The 9,478-nt window shown below is 30.4% G+C and overlaps 1 long non-coding RNA gene across 1 annotated transcript; it reads left to right on the top strand.

Moving 5' to 3' along the window:
* The first annotated feature begins 5,970 nt into the window (after nucleotides 1–5,970).
* On the top strand, nucleotides 5,971–7,132 carry LOC124925404. Its single transcript, XR_007098310.1, has 3 exons — nucleotides 5,971–6,018; nucleotides 6,138–6,160; nucleotides 7,035–7,132. It is a non-coding gene; the product is annotated as an uncharacterized LOC124925404 (long non-coding RNA).
* Nucleotides 7,133–9,478: the final 2,346 nt, after the last annotated feature.

A 9,478-nucleotide genomic window follows, 5' to 3' on the forward strand; every position in this document is an offset into this window, starting at 1 on the left:
ACCATCATCTGCACTTGGTGGCAAGACTCCATTAGAGGTATGGTCTGGAAAATCCGCAACTGATTATGACTCTTTGCATATTTTTGGTTCTACTGCATATTATCATGTAGTTGAATCAAAGTTGGATTCACGAGGAAAGAAGGCTCTTTTTATGGGATTTACTACGGGAGTTAAAGAGTATCGCCTCTGGTGTTTGGATGCAAAGAAAACCATTATCAGTAGAGATGTTACTTTTGATGATTATTCAATGTTGAATAAGGTAACACCAGACAAAATTGATTGTACTCCACGACAGGTGGAGTTTGAGCAGATAAAGATAAGCCCAATAATTAGTGACTCTCCGACGATAGACGAAGAGTTAAATGAGGAAGAGGTTCCAACCCAAGAACCTTCAGAACAAAGTGAATCAATTGTTGTTAATAGGCTAAGACGAGTTATTCAAAAACCAGGTCGGTTTGTTGACATGGCGGCCTATGCACTTCTAGTCGTAGATGATGTTTCATCCACTTTTTCAGATGTCAGTCGAAGTACTGAAAATAGGAAAAGGAGAGGTGTTATGGAAGATGGGATGCAATCTATTCAGAAGAATGAGACATGCAAGTTGAGTCATCTACGAAAAGAGAAGAAGGCTATTGGTTGTAAATGGATATTTGCTAAGAAAGAAGGATTTCCTGAAAAATTTGATGTTCGTTACAAGGAAAAATTGGTAGTTAAAGACTACGCTCAGAAGGAAGGAGGTGATTATAATGAGGTACTTTCTCCTGTTGTTAAACACTCTTCCATTAGAATTTTGTTGGCCTTGATAGCGCAGATGAATTTGGAGCTAGCTCAACCAGATGTGAAGACCGCAGACATACACGGTCATTTGAATGAGGAAATCTACATTTATCAACCAGATGGATTCAAAGTTGCTGATAAAGAAAATTGGGTTTGCAAGTTGAACAGATCATTGTACAGGTTGAAGCAATCGTCGAGACAATGGTACAAGCGACTTGATAAGTTTATGATTGAGCACAAGTACACAAGAAGCAGATTCAGTTCATGTGTGTATTTGCGCAAACTGCAAGATGAGTCTTATATCTATTTACTCTTTTACGATGATGATATGTTGATAGCATCAAAGAGCCAATATGAAGTTGACAAATTGAAGGCTCAATTGGGTAGAGAGTTCAAGATCAAAGACATTGGGAAAACCAAATCTAATTGTTTAGATTTGGTAAACACATTCCGCGTTTGAGTCGGCGCTGAAGAGCGCCAATTGGAAGCACTGAAGGTTTATTTTTAATATTGAAGATTAGTATTTGGATATTGTGCCAAGGTGGAGATTTGTTGTTTTTGGCACAATTAGAATCCCACATCGGAAGATGATGGGAGTGAAAGAAGTTTCTTAGTATATAAAAGAAACTATATTCACAATTAGCAGAAATCCCACATCGGAAGATGATGGGAGTTGGGGAAGTTTCTTAGTGTATAAAAGAAACTCTCCCCTCTTTGGTTTATTGCACCCAAATTTGTATCTCTTCTTCCTTATTAATTGATAGCCTTAGTGCTCGGAGACGTAGGCAATATTTTGGCCGAACTCCGTTATCAAATTCTGTTAGTGTTCTTTTAGTTTGTTTTTCTTCTTTTGTGGTTCTGTCAGGGTTTTCCCCAACAAGGGTGGAGTTGGTGTTTAAATTTGATATTTAGAAGAATCAAAAGGATTGTTGTCTCACATTTCAGTTTGAAGTGGAGATTGATCTGTTACCAATTTGCATCATTTTCAACGACAATTTGTATCCATCCTTTGTTGTGGAATGTGAAGGCTTATCTAATACATAGTGCTTCAGAAGTTCCATATTGAAGAGTTGTGAACTCTAATGGCCCGAATAAAGATAGTTGATTCATCGTGATTCAATGTGATTTCGTGCAATAATGTCGCAACAACTTCTCGTTGTGAGAGTCAAAGAGACGTTGATATGCATGGTACATTTGTTTGGACCTCCCATCTAATTCCTCTCTAGTTGATACTATCATCATTTTTATGCAATTGATTTTTTTTTACATATTCTTAAAGACTATTTTTAACAATCTAATCAAATATGATATACTAAAAACATGCAAATTTTGTTTTGCCAATATTCTAACAAAGGTTAACAAACAAGTTATACTTTAACAAAATATCCTTAATGTTCGTGTGTTTGATGAAAAAAAAAATCCAAAATCCAAAAATCAGATCTTGAGATTGTATCCATTAAGGTACTAGTAAAAATTCCAAAAGAGTCCAAATGGTTTCTCTCTTTGCAAAGGAGAGTCAAATGTTCAACTGTTTTGTTATGTTTTTCACATCACATTTATGGATCTTATAGTTTTTCAACAATATTTTTAATTGTTGGAAAAAAAAGGTTGCATGTCTTTCATTAAAATTATTTGTGGTACTAATTTTAGTCTACAATGATCATCCATTTTTCTGTTAATAAAAGAAGATGATGGATCACTATGAGATTTAATAAAAACAATTTGTACCCTCCACTAATGGTATAAATCTCATAAAAAATCTCATTACATATCACTAGAGCTATGGATGGCAATGGATAATTTAGTTACCCCTTTTGGAATCAATTGATTAAGATGTAGAAAAAGTTTACTATGGTTGAGTCACCATTTTGATTAAAAATAATCATTCACATTTACATTGTTGAATGACATTATAGAAATGATTGTTCTAGCCTTTACCAAAATTACATTATTGTCATAACGTGTCAAAGAAATCACTTTAAATTTCAGAAGTCACTTGTCTTCTCTCAATGATTTTTCAACAACAACTTTTCACAAATTCATAGTCTCCACCTAAAAAAAAAAAAAAGACTTCCAACATAAAAATAATTACTTTTTATCTTTATATCCTACACGTTTTTGAATGGAAAGTACGTAAATACTCTTAACTACTCTCCACAAAAAAGAATAATTATTTTAATACAATCTCCAAACTTGTTTGACAAGGATTCATTTTATCCAAAATGCTAGTTCTCTAAATTCCAGCCCTAGTCAATTGATTCATCAAATGGATTTCATTATAATATTTTTTTGTTAGTTTTGTAAAAAAAAAAATGAGAGATCAACCTTTACAAGGCCGGGGACAGCTGGTAGGAGAAATGGAGGTAAATGCTGTTAATAAATGAGATTAAAAGTTTAAAGGCTCACATAAAATATGTAGATATTGACTGAACAAGTAACTTGATCAAAATTTCTTTTCCTTATTGGCTTATAATTTATTATTTTTAACATGACAATTTGGATATTTTTTGGGGGAGAAACGATTTAGTATCATTTTATTAAAATCCCAAAACGGGAAAGAAAACGGACATAGTTTCCTCTAACTTTCTAACAAACCTAAAAAGTTAGAATAAAGTTCAAAAAACCAAACAATTCTAACAAAGCAACATACATGACTTACAAACAAAATATAAAGAATTAGTTAGCCTTAAAACATTTAAAAGATGTGACTTCATCATAATTGACTTTCCATTCGTGACAAAGGACCCATTCCCGCTCACCTTTAGGAACCCGTCTCCACGTTCTAATTAGCACACCACAATCAAATACAATGTCGCTCCACACATAATCAACGTTTCGACGAACTCTACCAAAGATTATAGCATTTCTCTCTGCCCACAAATGATAAACGATGACAGCCAATTTGGATATTTAATATGGTCCTCCAAGGATGCAAGGACTTCCATATTTTTTTTTATCTCAATGAATCAGTATACCAAGTTGTTACCTTTCATTTTCCAAGCTTTGATTTCTAAGATTTTTAAAATGATCATTTAGATGCATAAGAGTATTGATTAAAAGAGTAAGTAGAATTTTAGGCTATTAATATGTTAGCATGGGAAATATGTATATACGTGAATAATGTCTAATTCATTAATCTACATTTTGATGCCTAGCCTCAGTGAATATGATTAAGTTCTCTAAACATTAAAATTTTGATTTCTTGGCAACATCGATTAAGTTTGATTCATTGAAATATTTCTGTATGGCTATAATCATTAAGTAAATCTTAAATATAATTAGACATGAGATCAAAGAGATTATGTGATACCCTTGTTAGAGAAGAATTTAAAAATCTAAACACTAAGACAAACATTGTAAATACCAATTGAAACACAATTCATAATATGTTTTGTTAAATATTCATTAAACCCCCATTTTATCAACATAATTAAGAAAAAGCTATTCAACCCTATCATAAGTTTTATACATGTCAATTTTAATAACACATTAAACTTGTTTCTAATTTTTCATTTTTGTAAATGATCAAAAACATTCTTGGGATATGAAAATATTATCTTTAATCAATCTGTTTTTAACAAAAGTGTTTTCTTATTTACAAGCAATTTTCTTAAAGAATGGTTCCATACGAAAAAATAATGAGTTTGACTAAGATTTTATAAGCAAAATTATCTAACATTCTCTTTAAGCTCATGAGTCTTATCATTAAGATAAGATTTGCATCATTAATACATTCTAAGTATGTGATGAGTTAAAATTTATATTTTGGGTTATTTCTAAAACAATAATCTTAAAGCTGGTCCCAACATTTAGAATAAAATATACATGAGATCTCATATTCCTCTAGGTTTCATACCTTGAACTCCCTAGTTATATATGCAAATAAGATGTAACATCCATTCATTCACCTATTTTTCTAAAGAAATGAAAACTATCATGGAACCCATCTTACTGGAATTCATGCAGGTCCTTGCTACCACCTTATGCAGGTAAATCCACCTTGTCCTAATGAAATCTTATAGACATGAAAACATTTTTTTTCTATATTAATTTTTATTCTATATCAGTGCACTTCTTTCGCCCTTAACACCAATAATTCATCAATAATTCAACTTCTGCATTACTCTGAAATTGTACATTATTTCATCTTTCTAATGCTAAAAGAATGAGATGTTACATTAATTTGGTTGTAATATATTATGACTATTTTTTTAACCATTCCACGATATAGTAAGAGAGGAGGGGCATTAGAAGATAATCAATAGTTTCACCATCACTCACTCTCTGTAGAATTCACAAAATATATATGCAACTCTCATAAATATTATGAACTTGTCTTTTATCATTATCCTTTCATGAAAAGAGAACAATGTAATGAACTTATGTATATGAACCATATTTGACAACAAAACAACTTTTCATATACTAACCTCAACCTGTATACTTTATGAGATCCTAAACCTTAGTAGAAGAGAACGAGTTATTCTATCGAGTACAACATTAAGGAGAGATCTCACATACCATCTTCCATTCCAAATATATGAAATTTTAGCAATAAAACTAGAAGCATTAATAACAATGCTGGTTAAATTCAACAAGGAAATAAGAAGGGCTCCTTGGTGCTAGGTATCTAGCCAAAAGTAAGTATCAACCCTATAACAAATTTTGTAACTTGGAAGTAGTTTTAACAGTGAGAGTGTAGTATAGAGCTTGCGAGTAACCTTTGAATTATTGCTGATAGAAATTTACTTAGAGTGCTTCTTAAATGGTGGTTTGGATATTGAACTAACTAGCTCCTGTCATATTATATGCACTAAATCAGGTATTTAAATTTCTCTGTAGGTTTTGGGTTTCCAATATTTATTCACCTTTATGTGTATCCTGTCAATCCTATTATTTTCTATTAGAAGGATTATGTCTTTTTGATAATTATCTTTTTCTATTGCTTAGTTGGAAGACTTTTTAAAATCTCTTCTGGAAAAAGCTTGTGGAATGATTAATCTGATAGATATCTATTGTCTCTTCAATCAAGTCCGTCGTACTGGTATATTCTTTGATGTTTTGTCTGAGTAATGTATTCATTATTTTCCTGCATTCAATTTCAATTATGCATTCAATTTCCATTATTTGTGATCCAAATAAAATAAGAAAGTGAATATCAGAATTTGCTCTCTTCTATTCAGAGTTGATCTAACCAGATGACCTACTACAAGTGTGTTCAATTTAGGAGAAGTTCGACATGTAAGGATTTATTTACCTTGAAAGCTATCCATGTTCTTATGAATCTATCTAATCAAATATAGCCTAGTTCCAACCATCATGGTTATTGTTTTCTACGACATGTTAGTTTCATATTACAGTGTAAAAGTCATAAATACTTCAGGTAAATTGTATATTTCAATAGTACTTTTATTGTTCCTTTAGTCCTTTAAATTCTTAAACTTGATATACATTTTTGAATTTGTTATTTGATTCGTAGTATTGTTATGCTTCAGAAATTTGATAGTGGTGTCATGGTGATCCAGAATAAGTTCCACAGTGATGAGGAGGTATCATGAATTGCCACTTTATCCACTTGTCTTCTACTCTTGTGTTGTATGCAGGACAATAATTCTTTTTAATTTCCTTCATATGTTACAGTGATAAAAACATGTTTTATATATTTAAAAAACCTTACTTGAACATTTTCTATGGAAGGAATTTAGAAAGAACATACAATGATTATCACCTCAAGAAAAAAAAAGTTTACAAGTGATAGTAAGATTTCTACATTTTCTTGGAAAAGCAGTTTATGTGTATCTATTTATGATCTCTTCAAATATTATATTATTGACATTTGTTAGCCTCTTTGTACCCTCAGCTTTTGAGAATGCAATTTACAGACTACCTATCATTGATCATCTTTAGAGAGTTGCATATCATTTTGTGTATTTCATCTTTCTAATGCTAAAAGAAGGAGATGTTAAAGTAAATTGTTCATCATTTCATTTAACTTGATGTACATCATCTGATTCATGGATTCTACCACAAAGCAAAAAAACTAATCAGCTTGAATCGCACATCATTTTTTTCTGGATTCTACCACGAAAAACCAATTTGTTTTTTCTAGGTATCAAACTATCATTTTTTATGATATATTTTAGTTTGTACACAAGGTATTTGATGAAAATCTTTAGATAATTTTATATCAGGTTCCAAATTTCTTTTCTTTATTGAGTATTATTGATATGGGTTTGATTTATTGTCTTTGTAAATAGGTATTTAAACCAAAACCAACAAATTGTAGGAGTATTCATGACACATTATAATCTCTTCAAAGGTTAATCAATATGTGAGTAACATTATTTTAATTTCTACTGTGTTGTCAAACATACACCTTTGTGAGATGTTAATAGAATAATGTGACTTCCTTTGAAAATTTTAGTTGCATATGTATATATTTAGTTAATTTGTTGCATTTATAACTTAACAAAGATCTCCAAAGAACCTGAATGAGTGTTTAATTCCTTCTACTTCTAGTAATTTGACAAATCTTAAAAATGGTAAGGAATTAATTTCATTTGCAAAGAAATTTTTATGACTAAGGCTTTATTAACTTTAAAATAGTACAATTTTTCAGAAAATTTTGAATTTCACTCAAACTCATATATCATTCCAAGTGCTGTAAATCATAATGAATCTGAAAATATTGTGAGTTGCTTATTATAATATTATATTCTTTGTGAGTTGCTTATTATAATATTATATTCTTTGTGTTTTATTCAATCGTATTGTTTACTTATTTGTTAAATATGTTGTAGTAAGATGCTGAGAAATTGCATAAATTCAACTTCAATAAAGACCTAGAAGAAGATAAGATTTGTGTGTTTTTTTTAAGAGAATTAAGGTTTAACCAGTTCACTAGTCATATTTTGTATAAATAATATTTCTATGTTAGAAAGAAATGTAATATATAATAATATGAGGATATATTTTTGTATTAAAAATATTTATTTTGAGCTCATCTGACATTTTTATTTAGATTATGTAAAATAAAATATAAAATTATACAGGTAAATTTGGGGACCATGATTAAATCATTTAGCCATCCTTTAGCAACGGTATTGTAGTACAGTAACCAGCACTTTAGCGACGGTATTTATTACTGTGGCCATGTTTTAGCTACGGGATCAACAGCGACAGTTGGCGATGGCCTCTACTGTGGCCATTAACTCATAGCGACGGTAAATCGAACTTTAGCGACGGTATTTACTGTCGTTGTTGCGTATTTTCTCTATACCTCCAAAGTCGGTGGAGTTTCAAGCCATAAGGGTTGAGACCAATTGTGAGTGCTTAGTTGGGATTGGCGTATTTTGGTGGTCATTTTGATGACAAGATTCATTTACATCTAGTTTTAGTTCTAGGGTAATACAAACTGTGCATTTGTAAAGAATTACCCTAAGTCGCGTAAATTTTTGAAGCAGTCACTACAACTTATAAGAATTATAGTTAACCAATTAGTTTTATTAATTTTAAGACTAAATTAATATATAACTTTAAATTATTTACAAAAGTATTAAATCAAATAAATTTAAAATTGTATAGGTCATTGAAATCCAACCTTCAAGAGCCGTCGGGTCCGGTCTGACCACGTATTGAAAATCATTATGATCTTCAGCACATATTGAAAATTATTATGATTTTGCACAAGTTCAGACACCAACCAATTGGTGAGGTGGTGACATATTATCGACTCGTTTTTGGGTTGACGGTTCCTCCACATTGTGTCTTTTGGCTTCAGGATACAGTTAAGCTCAAGTGGGGAAGATGGAGGATTTGTCTTCATAGTATTAATAAGATTTATCAAAGATTGCGAATTGGTATCCTATATGGACCCTGGTTGGTTGGCATCTTTAGTAATTTTCTTATAGTCATTTTCTTAGTAAAGATTTTGGAGACATTAATGACTGGTCCACTTTTCAAATATACGGACAAAAACAAAATTAGTTAATTTTTTTTTCATATAAATATCATTAAAAATGTTAAAATAGATCCTCATCCCTGTCGGTCAAGAAGAGAAGACACGCGAACGCTTGAACTAGTGGACAATATGTTTAATAAATTAAATAAATTATTAAAATATAATATTTTAACAATAAATAAATAAATTTATTATCTTTAAATAATTTATTAATTTATTTAAATTTATAATCCATTAATTAAATTATCTTTAAATTATTTGTCTAAAAAAAGGTACGACATTGTATAAATACATTTATACACATATCATTTTATTGATTTTCATATAATCACTTGACGATTCTAATTTTAAAATAAATAATATTCTAAATTAAGTTATGTTTAATTAATTTAAACTGGGTTCAGCCAAATTATTATTTTGCCTCCAAATTATTAAAATTTGAACAAAGAGTTAATTATTTATACATAATTAATGTATACCGCTCCAGATATTTTCAAATTTTTAAAACTAAATGTTACATTTTAAAAGATGTCTGGTATGCAAATCAATGTTGAAATACATCAAAAATCGAACCACCCCATGATGTATTCCCTGTATTGCCACGTGTTGTCTCGACACGGGCTAAACTACATATGGGGATCCCATTTCCGGGGCCTTACATTATGATAAAAAAAACTTAATTATAAAATATTAATTTATTTTAGGTTTGAAATGTAATTTTTAGGATGTAATAAATTATGT

This window comes from Impatiens glandulifera, chromosome 2 (assembly GCF_907164915.1).
Source record: "Impatiens glandulifera chromosome 2, dImpGla2.1, whole genome shotgun sequence".
NCBI lineage: Eukaryota > Viridiplantae > Streptophyta > Magnoliopsida > Ericales > Balsaminaceae > Impatiens > Impatiens glandulifera.